The sequence below is a fragment of the Podarcis gaigeae genome (genome assembly GCF_964106915.1).
Source record: "Podarcis gaigeae genome assembly, chromosome: 5".
NCBI classification, from domain to species: Eukaryota; Metazoa; Chordata; class Lepidosauria; order Squamata; family Lacertidae; genus Podarcis; species Podarcis gaigeae.
In genome coordinates this window covers 28,990,913-29,013,205 of record NC_139681.1, presented here as the reverse complement: position 1 = coordinate 29,013,205, position 22,293 = coordinate 28,990,913, and the positions used below count along the sequence as shown (strand labels likewise).

Here is a 22,293-nt window from a genome sequence, read left to right as displayed (position 1 = left end):
ATACCAACAATGGAATAGATGTCTTAGCCAGAGGATACACACCTCAGATGTCAATTCATGTGATAATAACATCCTGTCACCATGTTTAAAGAACTCAGATTGTACAAGTAGGAAATCGGGTGAAAACACACTTTGTCCAGGACTTTTTTTTTTTTTAAGTAGCTGTTCTGATCCAGGAGCTGACTCTAGTAGAGCAAGGTGAAACAATGTAGAAGTGGTTGAAATATTCAGAACAAGTGGTTCCACGTGGAGCCGGACCAAATGAAGAATGTTGCATTAGAAACAGACTATCCCTGACAAAGTCTTTAAAAGGGCTGCCACGCAATCCAGAAAGTTATCTCCAGCATGCAGCAGGTAAAGTTCCTCTGTTTAACAGGGACTTGCTATATGTATTTAGGGAGAAGACTCTGGTTTGTGAGACTTCCAGGCTAGCAGCCTCAAGGTCAGAGAGCATCAATGCAACTTTCTCAGGTCACAGATATGTTGGCAGAATAGCCTCATCATGTACTGCAGTTTCTGGAGACCACTGTGGTTAGCCCTGTGAGCAATTCCCTCTCGGCCTTCAATTCTTCCTCCAAGCCCAAGGCTCCATCCCCCAAGGTCATGATGCTGCTTAGGTAATTTGCCTTTCCTTGTGCATTGTTCGATACTCTCGATGCATAGGTATGCATGAGTTTGACCAAACTGCAGGACGCAGTGGAAGACAGGAGTGCCTGGCGTGCTCTGGTCCATGGGGTCACGAAGAGTTGGACATGACTAAACAACTAAACAACAATGCATAGGTAATGGGCAGGTTTTGTTGGTGTCCTGTGCTGCTATTGGTGATAGCAGTGTTCCTATGCATGTGTGTTTTGGTATGTTACGCCTTGTTTCTAACAATGGCTTTTTGGTTTTACTTTCTTCAATTACATTTTGTTGGTGGCCACCATTGCATTGGGAGTGTAGCATGGCACTGCTAAATCTCATCACCAAAAGTTAATTCAGCATCACAGGTGAACTTGTAAAAGCCACCCAAAAGCTCAAGTGCCACTTAGCTCTCCTTAGACACCTGAAAAGCACTTGGGTGCTTTCTAACCAGGCATCTTTTTTCTAAAAATTGTGAAAGCTTAAGGTTCCACTCTTTAACCACTTAGCCCACATTAGAGCTACTAGAACAGAATTACTCTGCTCCGTGTTTATTAATATTACAGCTCAAAAATGCATTCCTGATGCCACCAAAGTCAGGCAGAAAAAATCCAATACAATATTTATAGGGTTCAAATTTCATTGCAGTAAGAGGAAGCAGAATTTTCTAGGACTTTTTCTATAAACAGCTAAGAAACGTTTAAAAAAAATGTTTTTCTATATTGTGCGTGTACCCCAGTTTCTGAGCAGTGAGAGACTCCAGGGGTCCTAGCATGTACCCAGGGTTTAGTTTCCTTGGAATGAAGCTCAAGGGTGTATTTAGTATATATGGTTTTATTTACACACATATACAACTTGACCATAGGATAGGGGGGCTCACAATATTAATACTCCAACAGATTTTGCCTCCCTATTAGGTCCCTAGGGAACCCCTCCTTCCCCCAAAAGGCATATCTTTGGATTCAGCATAGCTGAGAGAGTCAAGCTTCTCTCTCCAGCTCTTTCCAAAGCTCACATACCCAGTTCACCAGGTCAAATGTGGAATTAGGAATTAGGAGGTAAGTGGCAGCCACATTTGTAGGATATTGTTATAGGTTTGGGGGATTAGTCTGGATCATATCTGTGGGTCCCTTCCAGGTCTATGATTCTGTGTCTGCGTCATTAGAATCAACCCTCTGCAATGCAGGCATGTTTTTGTCCAACATGGGGCTCAAACCCATGACCTTGAGATAAGAGTCTCATGCTCCCCCAACTATATGTGCGGATACATATACTTCTCCATTGCTGGACAAATATGGCTGAAGGCCGACAAGAGGTTTGAGGGGAATGCCAACATTCCTCTATGCACCTCAGCCTTCTTGGACATTAACATGAAGAGATAGTTTATCAACATTATCAACAGGGCTTTTTCTTTAGACAGAACTCAGTTCTGGCACCTCTCAGGTGGGTGCCATTGTCACCATAAGAGAACAAGGGAGGTGTTAATGGTTATGTCCGGCACCTCTTTTTCTAGAAAAATAGCACTGATAATTATCAACAATATGAATGATTGCCATCACCTCATTTCTGGAGCACAATGTAAAACGCACACAATCCTACATGCATTTCCATATTATGTCCATTAATTATGCCTCTCTTTCTGCTCTAGCCAAGCTCTCACTTTGCCCTCAGGCAGTAAGTCCATCCATTCCTAATTACTATGCACACCTATGGAATTGTGCTTGGATGGCATTCTCAACAGAGAAGGAGATTAGAAAAATATGGGCAGAGAACAACCTGCCCTAAGACTCGTAAATCTCCCACAGCTATTGCTCCCTGGGACGCATCTTTCCCCAATCTACCTCAGCAGCCTTGCCCAACTCTAATGCTGTGCATCGTCACTCCGCAGGTCCTTTTGCAATCACTTCAAAAGCATCCAGAAGTGAACACTGGGCTAGAAGTAGCATTAGACGTGGGCTTTCATGACAGATACATACTTTAAGTCTCCCTGTTGGAGATATAAAAAGAGCCCTGCTAGATCAGATCAAAGGCTCGCATAGCACAGTATTCTGTTCTCACAGTGGCCAGTCCTTTTACTTCCTCATTTCCCAAACAGAAGACTTGGCATGCAAAAGGATTTTGCTCAACCATTTGGAGTGAACCTCCACAATCTGCAGCCAACAGATCATGCTCAGATTGGAACACAGACATGCAAATTAGAGAGCTCATCTGCAAATCTTTCCAAGTATATCTCACTCCTGATGAAAGGTTTGGTTTTTTATTATTATTAAGTGATCTGAGGACTTCCTGGCTCTTCTTTATTTTTTAGAATCACTTCTAAATACTTGCAGCTGCTGCAATAGTGTGGCGCTTGCTGTGCTCACTGGAAAGTTTTGAGTGAAAAGCCCCCAGAAGTGGCAGTACATTGTGAATGCCATCACTTCCTGTGATACTGTATGGGGAAAAGATGGCTGCCCCATGTTTGGAGGAAGCTTTGTTCACAACATCCCTGTAAGGCTGACAGTGCACAGGGCTGGATTAACCATTAAGCAAAATAAGCCCGCACTTAGGGTGTCAAGGGAAGGGAGCACCACAGAAGTTTTCCATTGCTGGATTTACCATGGGTCATATGGTGCAACTAAACAAAAATAAACATTATTTATACAAATATACAAAAATAAACACTATATTCCATCTTACTGTAGATTTTGTTTCATTTTGAAAAACAATTTTTTTTACGGTTTCTTATTGATTATATTTTAAATTAGATGTATATGAGGGCACCAAAATCTTTTAAGTGCTTAGGGCCTCTTATTGATCTTAATCCAGCTGTGCCAATTAAACAAATAGATTGACCTCCTCCAGATTACAACTCCTATTAGTCCCAGCATGGTGAAGCTGACTGGGGCGGGTGGGAGTTACAGGGCAAAATGTATATAGGGCAACAAGCTGGAGAAGACTAGTCTAGGTTTAGGAAATTACTTGACACTCCAAAGTTATTCAAAATCTTACGTATGTTACTGATGCTTCACTGGTAAGGCAAAAAGTTCAGAAAGTCTGTTCTGAATTGCCCGATAAATACATGAGCCTCTAAACTGTCTTAAGAGAACGCAACATTAAAATGAATTGAAAGCAAGGAACAGATGCACATAGAGCTGGAATTAGCTTGTGTTAAAAATTAAGTAAAGGAAAGTGGAGGGGGGAGGAGAAAGGAAAGAAGGCGGTATGATCGAAACATGAGGAAAAGCAGCAAATGTGAACCAAATCACCATAAATGTCAGTCTCTCAAAGTACACACCTGTTCTCTCCACCCACCCCTGCTGAGCACATGAAAAAACCAATTTCAAAAGACTGTAGTGAATATGAAAATTACAGGCCCATCCATCACCATTATTCCCTCTATAGAAACAACGGCTGAAAAGGGAACAGAATAAACACATTAAACCTTTTTTTTTTATTTGAAAAGACACATTTTCTACAGACTCAGGCTTACGCTGAATCATCAAGGGCAACAATAACTTAGAACTGGCAAGTAATGTTTTAATGCCGCGAGGGCCTGCATTGGTGGGGGGGGGACAGGGTGGGGCATCTTGCATTTTATATAGCATCTGTCTCAAATAGGTATCACCCAATAACCTTGCTATATGTCTCAGTGAAGGCCTATCACACAGCAATGACAACACTCTAACTAACTGTTGAATCAAACAACCTAGAAACACCTTAGTGTTATATTTTCTTTGACCGAAACGTTGTTTCTGATTAAAGTATAGGAAGCAGGTTCAAAGCTAGCCTTTGTCCACCCACATATTGGTAGAACAGAAAATGTTTCAGGTGCTAAACATGTCTAAATGGAGACACTCCATGCACCAATAAAATGGAAATAGTAAGTGGGTTGGCTGTTGAACCTAAATATTACAGTTCACATAAAGTCACAGTATACATCCCTATTTTCATTGGAGAAATGTTGGAGGGTATGGAATAGGATGTCCCTATTTTCATCAGAGAATTGTTGGAGGGTATGCAGTAAACCCATTCAAATCATTAAAGCTAAGTTAGTCATGTTGACTAATTTCAATTGGTCTGTTCTAAGTAGGAGTAAGACACAGCCCCGTCTCCCCTCTAAGAACCCCCATTTTATCACTCAAAGAAGTTTCAGAGGTTATTGCCTTTCACCTTTAGATACTTAAACTAGTAGAGCTCATATGAAAAGTAAGTCATAAAGCACCTAGCAGGCCACAATGCATGACTGTTGGCTCCTCCAACTTGGTAAATTCCAGTTGTTGCTCAACTACAACTGTCATCAGCCCCAACCAGATTAGCTAAAGGTAAGAGATGATAGGAGTTGCCGTTCAGAACATCAGGAAGGCAAAATATTTGGGGGCTGGGAAAGGTTGGCAAATACCTTGGTGGTTCCAAGTTGTGCTGACCTGTTCTAAATTATGGTTAGAGATATTTTTTTCATAATAACTCAGAATCAACAGAGGACAGATCATTTTGAAGACATATGGCAACTTCCATAGAATCAGAAGCACAGTAAAAAAATGTGATTTGTACACAAACCTTTATGGGCATAAAAACCTCACAATTAATTGCCCTGTTATGGGATATTGAGAACTGCTGCAGGAATAAAATATTCACATTTAACTCAAACCAGGGAGGTTAAGGCTGACAATATCTTTCTCCCAACGAACACTGTTAATATTTTACAAACTAATTTGTGCCCTACAGAGTATGCCTTCAGTCTTGTCAGCTTCATGAACATGCAGTGAATATACAGCAACATTTTTTTTTTAAAAAAGAATTAGTTGGGGGTATAGAATGCCATTAAATATGTACAGGTACAAACTGAAATTAATCTGAAATTAATCATGTAGAGCAATGCAGGTCTGCGGTTCCCTGCTCCTAACTAAATTCTCATTTTTAAAAAAACAAAGCCATGCAGCTTGTGAAAAACAAGCCAACATTAAAAATTCAGGAAATGTTTGCCAAATCTGCTGGAGACAGTGTAGACAGCTAAAGGCTGTCAGTGGGGAATATTGTCATAACACTAAGAATAATGTGTTATCTGGTGCCTAACACTGAACACAGTGTAAACAATTAATCATGGGACAAAAACTGCTGAAAATCAATAGGGTTCTGAGTTGCATTTACAGCTTCCACTGATCAAGAAATTTCTCTGCCTTGCTGCTTATGATGAATAAATTGTGTTAACCTTTCTTGACACAATATGTCATTCTCTGAAATGTATGCATCTCACACTGGCATCTGGAAGAGATGCATTTTAGGTGTTGGGAAATGCAAATGCCCGTGGAAGGGGGAGAACAGAGCAGATGCCAGAAGCAGGAGAGGATCGAAAGAAGGTTCAGCAAACTATCAAAGCAGACTCCTTGGTAGGCGTGCCTGCAAAACTGCAGTTCAGTGTTTTGCAGTAGAATAGAACAGAAGCAACACATTCCTTGTATAGTCAGTTTACAGCAAGGCCAGGCCTGCTCAATTTGTGGAGACATGAGGCTTGGAGTGGCTAACCTTCTTTTGCACTGAGGGTTGGCCAAACATTCAAGGGGCACACGCCAGTAGTGGGCATGGTCAAAGTGGCCATCAGTCAGTCCCTTCATGCACACATGCTCCCCACATATACAGACCATATGCTCCTCACATATACATTCAGCCAGGCATTCCACCCCCTGAAAAGGTACATCACTTTGCATAATTTTCTGCAAATATTGGCTATCCCTTTTTTTGTAGCAGCCACCATTGCTGCCACCCAGGCATGGGGTGAAGGATGGGTTTGTTTGTTTTTTGCATGAGACAGAAGAGGAAGCCACCTCTGGTTGGCAGGCAGCAGTGGCAGGTTGAACAAAGATGCTGGTACTCCCATTCATCCTTATAAAGATGAAAGCAAACCTAACCCGTGTTGTAAGAAAATCAAAAGCCAATTAATAGCAATAGAAGGAGCATCCCTGTGTGCTGCGTAATATAAGACCCGCACACCCAGTTACAGTTTTGGTGTAAGCACAGGACCCTGCAAGCATCTGTCCACCCTATCACATAAGTGATCAGATAAACAACTCCACTACAACTTAAGGAACTGAAGTTGAAAACAGAAATAAACCAATTTTAGTTTGGACTGAAACTTTCTTCAAAGTAGGAAAGATAAGTCTCCAATTAACACTTGCCTTCAGCTGTTTCAGAAATACATTTGTCAGCTTCTGGCAAATTAATTAATCCTGAAGGGGGTGATCTAATGTTCTCACCATTCTTCCTTCTGTCCCTTCTTCTTCAGCAAGGACCAAGATTCTTCTGGTATGTCACTGCATTTTAATTGCAAACTGCTGATGTGATGTGTTTAAATGCAATGACCTTCTTGGCTTGATGGAACTATTGTTTAAGACACGTTTTCCTTAGAAAGAGTGGCTGTTTTTTGCTATAGAAGCTACCGTATTTTAAACATGCTGCTTTAGGAAGTATTGCTTCTCATACCGAACAGATTTATGGAGCAGCAGGTACCACTGATCTGGACTGATGAAGGACGGCATAGGACTAGTTTGCAAAAGTGTATGTTTAACTTCCATTTCTCTGTATTTGATTACAGGACACCTGGTGACTGTCATCTGAATGTATGAACTGATATCTTTTAATAGCACAGTACTTTATGTGATATAGGGACGCAGGTTGCGCTGTGGGTTAAATCACAGAGCCTAGGACTTGCCGATGAGAAGGTCGGCGGTTCAAATCCCCACGACCGGGTGAGCTCCCGTTGCTCGGTCCCTGCTCCTGCCAACCTAGCAGTTCGAAAGCGCGTCAAAGTGCAAGTAGATAAATAGGTACCACTCCGGCGGGAAGGTAAATGGCGTTTCCGTGCGCTGCTCTGGTTTGCCAGAAGCAGCTTAGTCATGCTGGCCACATGACCTGGAAGCTGTACGCCGGCTCCCTCGGCCAATAAAGCGAGATGAGCGCCGCAACCCCAGAGTCAGTCAGGACTGGACCTCATGGTCAGGGGTCCCTTTACCTTTACCTTACTTTATGTGATATAAATATTTTGTCTGTGGGGTTTGAACTGTGATTTTTTTCCCTGAGACTCTGTATAAAAAGTCCATGAAAATGCATTTTAGAAAACCATTCTAGAATCCTTTTCAGGTCAGGGAAACTGCTTCTAAACATAGAGGTTCCCTCTCATGATCAAGACCATTTCTGGGCCAATCTGTGGATTTGCAGACATACTCAAACCATGGCATTCTATTCTTAAGCATAGCATCTTGGAACAAAGCTAACTTGGTTGCCTTAAAAAAAAAATACATTTCTGGAGCAGCAGCTCCACATCTTCTCTGCCATGCTCTGACAAGATTTAATTTCCTTCTTTGCTGAGAAAATGTAACTATTTTGGAAGGCTGAATTGGAGCCATCTCTTCACTGCCAGATAAATTGGATCTACTTGTTGTCAAGCTGCTTTGGGTGCTGATGCACTTGGAGTTAGCACAGCCTGTGTTGGACAGCTGTTGTTGAGAATGCAAATGCTGGGACTTCTCAAGAGTCTTGCAGCAGCTCCCCAAACCGCTTCAGCAAAGTCGAGGGCTTTTACTGCCATAGATGCACAGCACTGGGATTTTTGCAAAAAAGGAGGCATTTAAGTGCAGCTCACAAGTAAGCTGCCTTCAGGACCAGGCTGTTTGCTTTCATTCTCTAAATCTGCAGGCTTCTTGTAGTGCGTGCTCAAAAAGAAGTGGCGGCTTTATTGTTTAAGGTTTTATTAGTATTCCTGCTGCTCTCTCCTGCAACAGCTGCAGACGAGGCATTCAGCAAAGATATCTCTCTAAGCTTCAAAGTGCAGGAGCTGTGCACACAGAAATGACTGAGGCTGTAACTGGCATCAGAGATCAGCAAAGTCAACAGAGACTAAGTGCTGTCCCATTTGACAGCCTCTGTTACCCACTGTGGGGCAAGCACTCGCCTCATTTTAAAGTGATGGTTTAACAGGTAGATTGAATAAGCAACCATAGCTGCTGCAGCATAGTAACAAGAGCAGGAGAAAAGGGGAGTTTAGAGGTAATCTGAAATTTTAAGGAGGAGAGTTTTTGGGAGATGTTTTAGATATTTTCTCCCCACACCCAATTTTGCAAAAAGAAAAATCTGCGCTGTTTTTTGTGGCAACCACTATTTCTACCTCCCCACACCAATGCTCTAGAAGGTTAGGAGAATTATGGGCAGGGTGGGCAAAGTGATGGTCAGTCTGCCTGTCCAGGAATGCTGCTGCCATTTGCATGAGTAGCAACAAAATAAGAATATGGAGTATAAGCTGTGTTGGTGAGCTCCACTCCCAAGAAACCGTTAAGAGGATTTTGCTCCCCTCCATGTTGAATATTCAATGAAATCTCATTCGCCCAATTTCACCACTCATGAATACAGCAGAGAATTTTCTCTTGGCTCTTTTCACTTAAAGTTAACCATGGATGGGGAACTTGTGAACTTCCTGATGTTCTCCATTCCTGTTGGCCTTTCTGAAGACACTATTATTTTGTCCCAAAAAGAAACATTTTAACAGCTTTCTATGTATGCCCTTCAAACATCCTTATGCATCAGGGATCGGCCCTGTTCTCTGGTGCTTCTCCTAGACATATCAGTGTCCTTATTTTGCTGAGGAGTCTGTTTGGGGTGTCCTGTTATAAACTGTACAGTGGTACCTTGGGTTACAGATGCTTCAGGTTACAGACCTGTAACCAGAAATAGCCAGAACTAGTACCTCGGGGTAAGAACTTTGCTTCAGGATAAGAACAGAAATTGCACGGTGGCGGCAGCACGAGGCCCCATTAGCTAAAGTAGTACCTCCGGTTAAGAATGGTTTCAGGTTAAGAACAGACCTCCAGAACAAATTCTTAACCCGAGGTACCACTGTATTAGTTTTTGCATAAGTGGACCAGGGTTGCCATTCTTGGTGTTTCCATTCTCATTCCTAGGTCTCCTAAAGTAAAACTTCTGCATGGGGACAGACAGCTTGATTCCAGAGCACATGCACGTGCATGCAGTGCATATACATGAACAGGGCAATCCTATGCCCTCTGATTCTGGAGTAAGGCACACTGGGATTTACTGCTGAATAAACATGTATGGGATTAAAATATACAGCATCCTTTAGAAGAAAGCATAGTATTCCCTATGCTGCAGGGAAGTTGAGCTTGAAGTGTTGAGCTATAATGTATTATAGACAATTACAGGTTTTTTTAGTGTACTTAGGTACCTTGGTTTAAGAATAGCTCTGTTAACTAACTATTTGATTTACAAACTCTGCAAAACCAGAAGTAGTCTTAGCGAACTTTACCGCAGTTTACAAATGGAAGCTGAAAGGTGGAAGGGCACCAGCAGCAGGAGGCCTCATTAGAGAAAGTGCACCTCGGTTTAAGAACGGCTTTGGTTTAAGAACGGACTTCCGAAATGGATTAAGTTCGTAAACCTAGGTACAGCTGTACCTTTGATCAAAGCAAACAAACAAAAATATGCTTTTAAAAGCATGCAATCACCAAGTCCAGACTGTGGCTGTAGGTTCTTGCTTGGCCATTTAAACCTCAAATGACAACATACTGCCTCTCTTCTACTCCTCTCTTCCCCTTCTCCTTTGTTAAGAGCCTATCCAAATAGTAAGCCTTGCTGTGTGTAAAGAACAGACTATTGCATAGCAAGTGAATATAGTATGTAGAAAATAGCCTTCACCAATGCTCAGAGGTTGGTTCTAGTGAAATCCTGCATAATATGGGGGGGGGGAATAATCTGTGAAATATTGTGTGAAGTATAATATGATTATGATAAGCAGAAAATCAAACACCTGGATCGTGGATGAACTGGTAGATATTCAGGTAAGGCAATAGAGCAACATCCTCTTTTGCTGCAGCAATAAAACTGCTAGCATGTCTTGAAAGCTAAGCAGAGTCCAGTATGGTTTCAAATTGGATGGGGAACTGTTTGTTGACATTCCTACATTGCAGGGGGTTGGGAAACATTTCTATTCCTCAATATAAGATACAACTGGTTATTAATGGGTTATTAATGAATCCAGATATTACAACTGGTTACTAAAGCAACTAATTTAATTTGCTTCAATGTTATTTTTTAAAAAGAACACAATATTGTAACAGCTACAAACTGCTTATAAAATAAACCATATTAACTTTTTAAAAAAGAAATGGGTATGAATGTGCTGTAGAGTTGGGCTTATGAAGTTCTACAACCATCTCACAGTGATGTGCTTTTGCAACCTGTCAGAATTTCTTCAGGTGATCAGATGGTACACTTTTGAAATGCATTGGGGACAACTTGGGGATTCTAAAGTTGTCAGAACTGCCAAATAAAGCCATACACACACACACCTTGTAAGATGGACCCAGCGGGAATAAAGGTCTTCTTTTGTAAAGAGATACTGCTTGGCACATAACAGGAAATTATAGGGCTCCAATTGATTAAAGGTCAAAGCCTGACCTAGGTTACAACCAGACATTTCAAACCATTATTACCAGTGTTTTGCCCACCAATTGTTCAAGCAGTAGAAGAGGCAGACATGTATTTTACATTCTAAAAGCTCCACACACACCCCTTTCCCTTTTCTTTAAGTGGCTGATAAGAGGGAGAAAGAGCAAGAGAGCTCAAAATCTTCACTTACTCATTTGTGCATTGCCATATGGCCACTGACTGGAAGCAATCTGTTCATTATTATTTTTTTATGTTACTCAAAAACTCAGCAAATCACCATGATGATTGCCACCAAAATGCAATAAATGAAAGGCTGTTTTATATCTATATCAGGAAGTTCCATAGGTAACTAAAATTCTAGAAGTAATATTCATTGCTGAATGGTATAAAGAATGCATTTTTTGCTCCCGTCCCCATGCATATATGGAGTGATCTAAGGCTGCAAGCCCAACCATGTCTACTCAGTGGTACGTCCCACTTAATTCAATGGGATTTACTCCTGGGTAAGTGAGGTTAAAGAAGCACCCTAAGTCATGTTGTTATCTTTCACACTAGGTTATCACCACCCCTCACCCCTGCATCATGTGTTTTGAATTACACTCAAATGTAGTTTGTTATAATTTTTGACAATTGCTGTGGTATTACTCTTTCAGAATCAAGAAATTTCTTTGGAGAGATAATTACATTTCTTAAGATGTTTTTTGCATGCTAATCTTGTGTTTCTTCAGATGATAGCTATGAGTAAGGATGGGTGAGCAATTTGTTCTGTTTGCACTTTAATGTGAGCCTATCTAACTTGTCATTCCTGGGCCAATGTGTGAGCTAAAATGCAGCTACCTTTCAAAATCTGCACATCTGTGAATGTTGTGATGCAAGTTCTCCAACCAAAAAAATGTAAAAGTATGCAGATGATAGAGAAAAGTACCCTCAACAATGTCTTTAGTGGAAACATCTTATCAAAACACATTCTATTGAGGGATATGGCTTGCAAACAATGTGTACACTGTATTAGGAAAAACTGCACACCAAGTTGCACATAAAAACATGCACAAATTTTCATTAAAAAAACCCCACAAACTGACATGGATGTGGGACTGAATTCAGAAACATGAGAAATGGAGAAAAGCTGAAAACAGCAGATTTATTTATCTTCATCCCTAGGCAAGAGCAGATGATCACAACGAGGAAAAACAATTGTCTTCATTGTTTAGTCACGTCCGACGCTTAGCTATCCAGATTATAGTGAGCATCACAAGGAAGAGCAACTTTGCCAAAAACGCTCAACAACTTTTGTGTCCAGATTTTCACTTTCTGAAATATGACAACCCTAATCTTGCACTCTTGATATAGGATGCAAGACAATCAACAGTCTGGAAGGCAGTTTGGGGTGAAATGCCCTGCTCCTGTTGCAATGTCCTAGCCTTTGGAATGAGGAGGAGAGGTTATTAGCAGCATTCTAAGGCAGTTAGAATCCATTTGATTCACTTGAGGGTGGGCAATGAAAGGTGAGGAGTGAGAGAGAATTTGTGATATAGCAAGTTTACTTGGAGTAGGAAAGGAACAGTTGTTAATGGCAATGCCAAGAAGTGCCACTGCCATCACAGAAATCAGAGCTGCTGAGGATATAAGCATATGAAGCTAGGAGAGGGTTGGAGAGGCTTAAGAGATGATTGAAGTGGCTGCCAGCTGTGATTTCCTATTTGCCAAGGACTAGACCTGGGAATACTGAACTATGGACCCTCCTCTTAAGAATCAACATGGCCTTCTTCCAAGGTAAAACCTGCATTTTAGACTAGCTTTGGGGGGGGTACATTATTGATGCCTGTGGCATGTGGTGACATTTTCCATAGGCAAAAAATTAGGGCCAGAGGTGCCAGTGATTGCAGGGAGGAAACGTATGTGAGCATCACGCCTCCTTCTCAAAGCTGGGCTTTTGGGAAAGTGGCAGAAGTGCTCTTGGGCCCCCTTGGAGAATTATACCTCTCTCCCTACTCTAATTTACTGGGAACCTTTAGGAGACTAGCCTAGTCCCCCTAGTCCACTGACCACAAGTCACTGATCAATGCGGATGTTGTAATAGTTTATCAGAAGAACACTTCCACATGAGTTTGGCCAGTCTTGAAGAAGTCCTTTCTCTTTTGGGTGGGGATCACATATGGTTTGCTACATATGTTAACTGGCCCTATATGAACACCCCCCAGCCCAGCCCTGTGTATTTGTGATGATGTGGATTTCAGAGAGTAAGAGACAGAGAGGTGGTGAAACAACATCTGTTACTGGTTCAATTCATTGTGGTTGAGTTATTGTTGCGAATTAGCCACAGCCTAGTGAAGAAAGACTGCAATTATGGCTGATCTATGAAGTGCTTTTTTCCCCTCTAAAAAAAATGTTTAGGTGTAGTGTCATTTTAACTCAAGAAAATCACCATTTTATTGTTCAAAACAGGAAAAATAAATACAGTAAATGGACAAAAGTACAAAGATTCACAAATGTTTACGGGTATGCATACCTCTGCGTATCCCCAGAAAAAAAGCACTGGATCTATGTATTGTATTTCTAGATTTCAGCATGCTTTATAATGTAATAGAGTATTGCTTAGCTTCATTCATTCAAAGCACTTTTAGCCCACTCTTCGGTCAAAAAGTCTCCCAGAGCAGCTCACAAAGATGAAAAATAAGACAGTGCTTACTCTCAGTCCTACAGTCCAAAAGATGCAACACAAAAAGGAAAAAGGACTTGAAGCACAGAGGGGAAAGAGCATACTCAGGCAAGTTCTTAGTTACAATATGACACTGCCACTCCCAGAGCAAAGGGACTTGCTGTGAACAGAAGCTTCATTCCTTATACTGTATACTTAAATCCTTGTGGTATAGGTGACCAGCAAGACAAGGTTAAACAAATTCATTGCCAAGGTGGAGGAGAGGGAAGTGCTCACTTTATAAAATTAAACTTATAAGGTGATAAGATCTATCCGTACCATTTTCAAAATTAAATATAAAATATTTCTTTATACAGTGTGTGTCCATGAAGAATGGGACCTGTTTTGTGAACCTGTCCTGGGTCTGGTGTGTGGCTCGGAAAATGATGAGAGATACGATGTCACCTATTCTCTGTGCAATAATAGATCTGTCGGAGTATGACACATAGAATTAGACTTTCTGCTGTGATTAATCAAGTCCACTCAAAGTAGAAATGCTACCATCTCACACTATTGCATGAAACCAGTAGGATGCAATATATTCATGAAAAAGGCACTTGGAAAACTGCAGTGGAAGCCATTATCTTCTGCACTGTAAGGCATTTTGCCTCTGGAAAATATCTTACTACTGCTACCAACATTTAAATTGAAATTAAGAAGCAAAACTCTGTGTTGACTTGAGTACAATTCTATATAACTTTCTGCAGATTAAGAGAGACGTAAGAACCGATAGTACTTTCCAGATTTGGCTTTCTTTTCAACCTTTTTCCTTCCACTTCTTAAGATATTTCAAAGTTATTTCAATAAGATCAATAAGATCATCGTAATAATAAGTGTAATTCTACCAGCCTTTTGGAGAAAGCTTGGATGAATTAGCCATTTATCTTCACTATAAAACACATACCGGTAGATGGTCACTATGATCCAACTAATTGTTCATCTAAAAAAATCTAATTGTTCATCTAAAAAAAGTATTTATAATGTATTTATTATTCTTATTCTTATTCTTAGGGCTTTTTTTCAGTTGGAACTCACCAGAACTCAGTTCTGGCACCTCTCAGGTGGGTGCCATTGTCATTCTAAGAGAACAAGGGAGGCTTTTATGGCGAGTTCTGACACCTCTTGATGATTAATTCTTTTACATCTGTTTTTATCCTAGGAGCTTAGTGCATCTTACAAGTTTCTCCCCCCTCTTATTCTCGCAACAGTCCTGCAAGCCAAATTATGGGGATAAAGACTGACTGACCCAAGATGTCCTAGTGAGGTTCATAGCTGAAGGTGATTTGACCCAGGATGTTTGTTCCCAGTCTTAAGCTGGGCACTCTGATCGCTGCCATATGTGGGAATGGGGATGTACATTTAAAAGTGCCAGCAAACTGCTGTTAGGAAGCTCAAAGGGAAACAATCCATGCCACCTTACTGGCCTCTACTGTCCTGTCTTATGTACACACACATACATGGTAGTCACTTAAAAACAGCATGGTGTCATCGTATCAGGAAAATCCTTGTGTGAAGTTGCAGCTATATACACATACAGTATGCTGGCTTCAGCCATAAAGCATCTTTTCCCAAGCATTGCGAAAACTATGAAAATCTTCTCAGAGCATGTGCTACAATGCAGGCTAATGAAAATGTTCACTCAAGTACCACCAGCCCACCTGCTTTCAGGATAAAACTGATTCTGTAATACATGGGAGCCAAACTCCACTGCAGGTTTAGGCATGGTGAAATAGTTTCAGACAATAGTTCGGCTTATTTCTTAGAAAAAGCACATGTGCTCTTGTGGGGATTTGGCAGGAATAAATTTAGAAGAAAAGCTGCTCTATTTAAAACCTGTAGAAAAGAAAAGAGGACAAGAGGATAGACTCAGATAAGCCAAACACAAAACAGGCAGGTGCCAACAATGATCATCTTTCTTGCGGCCTTCCACAAGAACTCCAGCTGCTATCAACCTCAACCAGCATGGCCTCCAACTCACATCAACCTCAGTCAGGGATGAAGGTAGTTGGAGTCCAACAGCACCTGGAGGGCTGCAGGTTCCCCATCCTTGCCTTTACAACTTGTGATGCCTTAAAAAAAACACCCCACAGCTCACTCATCACCCGAAGTGGTTGGTGGGAAGAGGTGGGGTGTACATCTGTCCTCCCTGCAGCTGTGACATTGCTACCATTTAGTAGGAGGGAGGGGTGCAGTGGAGAAGTCAGCAACGTGTGGGCCCACTGGTGGTCAATCTGGAACTCCAGCTGTTGCGCCTGCACAGCACTGATCTACCTACCACCTTGTTCTTCTCGTTTTGCTGCCTGCCTGGGACAGTAAAAACAAGGAGGAGGGGCGACAGATCATGACTGAATGACTGGCTGTGATTACAGATTGTGCAGATCTGCTTTAATGTTTACATCAAGAATGCATTTTAACGAAATGGGGATATCAGAAGCAAGGATACAGAGAGTGATGGTATCAGTACTACAACGTCCTATTGATTAAAATGTCTTATGATGGCAAGTTGCTATATAAATTCTTTTAAAAGTTCATTGTATTCAGTGAATAACCTACTGAAGCCGAGTTACATGACCCTTATGAGATATAAGCCATTATCAGCATAGGGCCTCAAAAAAGATGACACCAGGCTAGACCCATGGCATTTTCTGCCTATTTTCCATCAACCTGACACCCTGCATTTGGACTGTTCCCCCCTCCTTCTCTCAAGCAATCTCTTTCTGTGCTTCAGTGTTCCTTGCAGTCCTGTGCTCACCTGAACCTGGCTGTGCCATTGCCTAGTTAGCACACTCTTCAAGGTGAATTACTAAGCCAAATGACATAATGAACAAGATACGATGACGCCAAGGAAAGTTATTGATTTATGAGCATCTTTGCCAAAGCACTGTGACCTTCCTTCTAAGTTTTATTTTGGAATGTGCCATCAGGAGTGTAAACAGTGGGAAATGGCTGAGGGAAGGGAAGAAAAAGTGCATCGATCTCCATATTGGGGGCAGGTGGCCTGTCCTCTCCTCAACAACAGTACTTTCTTTTGCTACTCAGACTCTTGGCTTTCATTTTATATGCAACCAATATAAATAATTATAAAGCTCAGAAAGGTCCAGTTGACTCATTCAGCCTCGAGGAGTAGTGACACCAGTGATAAGGGTATACCAGCATGACAAACTTCTGTTGGTTTTATACCAATCTGTCATGGCTTCCTCGCCGCATGCCCACTTAACTGAAACTTCTGTTGCCAAGGAACTTGGGGTATATGCATTTTGTTGGACAATCTGCAAGGACTTGGCCTTCTTCTGCAATCTCATAATGATTCCATGAGCTGTCAAATGCTCTGTTCCTCCTGTTCGGAATGGAGAGGTAGTGGGACTGCAACTTCCATACTCGTGCATATATTATTGACCCAATGCTAAGCAATTATTGTTTTCAAGGGGAGAAGGCCCCAAATGTGCTTCATTCTCCCATCAGTACCAATGGGATTTTAATGGACCTCAATGGCATTCAAAATAAATTGCTGTAGATATGCTGCATGAAAATGACTCATTACATGAATTGAGTCTTCACTGTTTGGTTTGCTGGAATGTTAACAATGTTGTTGTGAACACTGTGATTTTTTTTTTATTAAGGAGACCATTTGGCCATAAAGCATTCACTAAAATAAATTGTACTTTCACCCAAGGTTTATAAATATACATATTTGCATACAGTACTTTTCTTCTAGAAAAAAGGTACTGGTACTACGTATCCTTGAGTACCCCCCAGGAAAGAAAAGTACTGCTTGAATAAATAAATATGTTAAAATGCAATAAAACTCAGAGCATCACCTTTATCACATTGTCAAGGGCAGCATTAAAGCCCATTGCTTTCAGAAAAACAGGAGGACTTTGTCCTTACCATATATATTGAAAAAGCACATTAGCCACAATCAGGAAAAATAGAAAAATAGGTATTGCATTTGTCTGAAATTATTTGATATAATTAGTCAACTTAAAACTGAAACTCATACATTTCTGTCTTTCATTTTTCTTTTAAAAAACACTGAACATCCACATTGATAGCTTGGCATTTGAATGTGCTTTGATGTTTCCAAGCTTTGAAATATATTTTCAAATTTTTATGCAAATTTCTTCTCCCAATTACATACCCATTAGTTCCTCTACAACATCATCTTAATATTCTCAAAATGATTCTATGCTTCCCTAAGGCTGCAATCCTATAGCAGTTTACCTAGGAGTAAGTCCCAGTTGAACTCAATGGGGCTTGCTTCTGAGGAAGGCTTTCACTGTAAGGCTACCTACAGTCAGTCAAAGGCCAGCCACAAGGCTATAGGAAGTTAAAACAGAAAACTGGAAAGGAATCCAGAAAGTAAGTAAACTAAAGTGATTCCCTTTATTAAAGCAACATTATAAATTTAGCAAGTTTGCACTATTTCCGACGCTCTGAGCGCATTGCATCTCACCAGCCATGGGTTGTGGCTAGGTGCTTCCTGTCACCCACCACCCACTTTTTCAGTCCTTGATGGACCCCATATATGGTTGGTGGGTTGCACTCATCTTGGTAGGTCACAAGCTCTGCACATGTAGTGACTACTGAGTGCAATTAATTTATTCCAAATTCCTTCTGCACTAATATGCCATCTCAGAACATTAAGCAACATTCTCTCTCGGAGCATCTGACAGATCAAGATAATTTAAATAGCAAGAAAATGTAACATGTACTGAGTAAGAAGTTTCATGCAAAAAGGAACAAATTGGTAGCTTCAAGCCTAAGGCAAAGTCAAGATCCATTAATAGTTTCACTGCACCAGTTTGTGGGGGGAACATAATTGGCTTGAATGAAGTTCAAATATATCTGATCTTTTACCCATTAAACATTGGATGAGCTTAATTGGTGACTTATGCATGATTTCATGGTTTATCAGACTCAAGGGATAACAGGAATTCTAAATGCTTTGCACATCACCCCAACTTAGCTAATTAGTTTTCAAAACATTTCTGAAAGCAACTAGGACTATCTGCATTTAGAACAAGGCTTTGAAAGAGCACGTAAAGTGAATGGGCAAACTTTCTGATGGGTTGCTCAGTCTTTGTTGCACAGAAACTAAATGAAAAAGACATAAGAAGCAATGGAGGAATAATTCCCAGTGAAAGGGCTTGGAATAGCAAGCCTGTACCACATTTCTTTCTTCCTGCAGTGGGTATCATGTTTTTATTTATTTATCTAAAATATTTATATCCTGCCCTTCTGTCTATAAAAAATTCAGGTGCAACTTACAAAAAACTTATCAAGTACAATAAAATTAGGAGAAAGCGTGTTCTCCTTCATGGAGAGCACGTGTTGTGGTGGGGTCTGCTGAGCCACCCCTCTGTTACCAGGCAGGGTCTCTAAAGATGGCCTGGGGCAGTGATTGGTTCCCTGGGTTGCTGGGGTAAAAGATATGTTGCAATTTTGGTGGGAGGGGTAAAATGTTTAAATACTCTGCACGCAGCCTGGAGATTTCACTTTGCTGCGTGCAACGGATCACCCGCCCACCCGCCCTTGAGTAAGGGGTTGTTGCATTGACCTTGCTATGCCTGTCATGGGGTCGTCTGCCGTTGGGGCAGGGGCCTGGTAGGAATTTTGTCCATCTGGCTGATTGGCTGGGCCATTTGGTTTTTGCCTACTGCGTAGCAAATCGTCACAACTTGTAAGGTTGTGGTTAGGCATTGGTTATAAATTGGTGGAGGAGGGGTTAGGATAGGCTGGGCCTGCCCCTCCATGGTTGCTGCGGAAAGGGAATTCCATTAAAGGAATCCTGGGGCTTGCCATCTTTTCGTCCAATCCCTGGAATGGGACTAGGGCCGGCAAGCCTTTGGGGAGCATGCGGATGAGAATTGAGGGTCTGTGACTCAGCTCCATTTCTCCCCGACTTGCTTTCCCCCGCACTGTCTTTTGGTGGTGCCCATAAGTCAGTTCTGTCCCCAGGCAGGAGGACAATGCCTAAACAACCACTCACGGTTTTGTATTTAAATAAAGTTGTGGCCAAAATTATGCCAAAAACCTTAAACAAAAATTAAGTGTGCGTTGTGAGTTATTTGGGGGGGTGGCTTGGGGACCTTGACACGCAACCACAGAAACACAGCAGAGAGATAAAACCATCAGTTAAAGCCACCTTCAACGACATACTGGAAGAACCCAAGCGCATACAAATATATTTGCCTGGGGACAAAGGGGAGCCTCCCTAGGGAGGGCATTCCATAGACAGGGCATCACAACTGAGAAGGACCTCTTTTCACCTCCCATCTAAGGAGGACTTGAAGGATGGCATCTGATTAAGATCATAAAGTTTTTGACAGGCACTATTAAAAGATGTTGGCATGGAATGGTGTTCTGAGATCCATTGAGGTTTCCTTGGTGGCAAGGCTATCCAATGCAAAATGCTGACTTCATCCCAGGGGCATCTATCTCTTCTCCAAAAAAATATAGTTTCAGTTTGCCAGATGGTGAGATGGTGAACTAAAGGGCCAGCTCACATGTGCATGGAATCAAGCAACCATCCATTGGGACTGGACAACACACAAACAAAGCAAGCTGTCTCCTCACAGTGAGCCATGGAGCTGGAGATGGCATGGATGGATCCTCTGCTATTGGAGAGATTATTCATGCTGCACCAGCTTTAAATTGGGGTAGGGGCAGAAGACATTTGGTTGCATGTGTCCTTGGTTGCATGTATATATTCTCTCAATAAAGAACTCTTATAAAGTCCATGGTTCTAATATTTAAGATAAAGGCATCCTTTAAAGTATGACCATTCAACCAATTTTTCTGAAGTAGTCCCATTGTGGCCAAAGGGTTTCTGTAGCTTCTCAGCCAAAAGTAAGGAATTTGAAGAGCATGGAGGGATCTCTTAAATGTATCATTTGTAAGCCCAGTAAAAAATACCTGTGCTTAAAGTCATGCAACCCACTAGGGCCTGCTTTGTTTGGAAGTGCCTTACAGAGCGTCAGGTATTAAATATGTTGAGGGTTGAACTACATGCAAAACATGTACTCTGATATTGATCAATGACCACCAAAAGGACAAGGGAAAGGGTACAACTGTCCCAGCTCCAGTCTCCATGAGCGCCTGCCAATGCCTTATAGCTTGCACATAACAGAATATGCTGGGATGGCATCCATCTGGTTCCAGCTGCAGCTATGTTTGTTGCATTGGCTTTCTCTGTCTCTCAGCACATCCCCTTGGTAGGATCATAAGAAGCTGCCTTCAACCAAATCAGACAGATGATGCATCCAAGTTAACACTACTGACTGGCAGGGTTTCAGACAGGGAACTATTCCAGCTCTGGGGATGGAATCTGGGACCTGCATGCATAGAAGCACAAAACTGTAAAGTTGGAGGTCGACTCCAAGGACCATCTAGTGCAACCCCCTGCAATGCAGGAATCTCAACTAGATTATATGTGACAGACGGTCATCCACCTCTGCTTAAAAACCTCCAGTGAAGCAGAATCCACAACCTTCTGAGGAAGTCCATTCCACTGTTGAACAGCTCTTATCAGATGCTCTACCATTGAGCTATGTCCTTTCCCCAGTACCAGCTGGTATTTTGCTGTCTATAATACTGTATTTTGTCTGCCAACCAATACTGGGGCCTGAAAATGTAGTAAACTCCACCTTATACTAACCTCCACCCATACTACCAGTTGCATTTCACACACTCCAACCCTTCTTATTTCTGGTGGGTCACTACCCCCATTTCTGCCCTTTGGGGATGTTAGAAAACATTGGTGTTAGTTTCTAGAAGGGTCATTCTTCAGGAGGATTCGCGCACACCCACCCCCTAAGAGACCCTAGAAGTTAAATCTCATTGTAGTGTGTATTTTGCCTCCAGGCACATACATATGAATGCTAAGGCACCTTGCGGGGCACAGCTTGCCACTTTATAACATGCAGTTCCAGAGATACCTTTTGAACCACTGATAGTCTGTTGCAAGGCAGATCCTTCAGCAAGCTATACCCAGGGATGCTCGCCAACTGTACAAGAACTGAGATGTTTCAAAGGTATGCCTATTTTGTCTGTGAAGTCTTGAAGGGTATGCCATGATCTAAAAAATTCTATCCTAGCCCTACCCTTCATACCAGTTCATTCAGTTGCAACCACAGGATACCAGGTCCTCATAATCAAATTCTGTCATGCTTGTCTAGCCTCGCTCCTCCTTGAAATAAAAAGTTGACAACCTTAGGCCCAGCCTACTGCCACCATTAGCATGGCGGAAAGCTAGCAAATGCAAATGAAGTTTGTGATTTCATCGCCATGACAGAATCATCACAATCTCACTCCTCACCCTGCCCTGCTGATGACACTGGAGGGAGGCTATTGCTGCAGCTCCTCCACACAGGTGAGCTATTCTTATATGGACATCAGCAGAAGTTTTTGCTGATAGATTGCAGAAAGGTGAGATCAATATATAGCAGGAACATCCAACTCCCAAGAGACTGCGATGTACTCCTAGTAAAAGCATGGGTGGGTGGGTGGGTGGGTGGGTGGGTGGGTGGATGGAAGTG

The 22,293-nt window shown here is 41.7% G+C and overlaps 3 long non-coding RNA genes across 5 annotated transcripts in view; 2 read left to right on the top strand and 1 right to left on the bottom strand.

Annotated features, from left to right (window-relative positions):
- LOC310845410 overlaps positions 1 to 22,293 on the bottom strand; it is a 722,498-nt gene that overhangs the window by 632,123 nt on the left and 68,082 nt on the right. The gene's annotated exons all lie outside the window — the stretch shown is intronic.
- LOC310845449 overlaps positions 12,417 to 22,293 on the top strand; it is a 36,869-nt gene continuing 26,992 nt past the window's right edge. Inside the window, exon 1 of one of the 3 annotated variants that reach the window (XR_014564749.1) lies at positions 12,417 to 12,831. This is a non-coding gene — a long non-coding RNA (uncharacterized lncRNA). Of the gene's footprint in view, positions 12,832 to 22,078; positions 22,184 to 22,293 lie in introns of those variants that run through there. The other 2 variants (XR_014564750.1, XR_014564751.1) reach the window with 2 other exon arrangements.
- Positions 14,781 to 17,278, top strand: LOC310845496. Its single transcript, XR_014564807.1, has 2 exons — positions 14,781 to 14,817; positions 14,916 to 17,278. It is a non-coding gene; the product is annotated as an uncharacterized lncRNA (long non-coding RNA).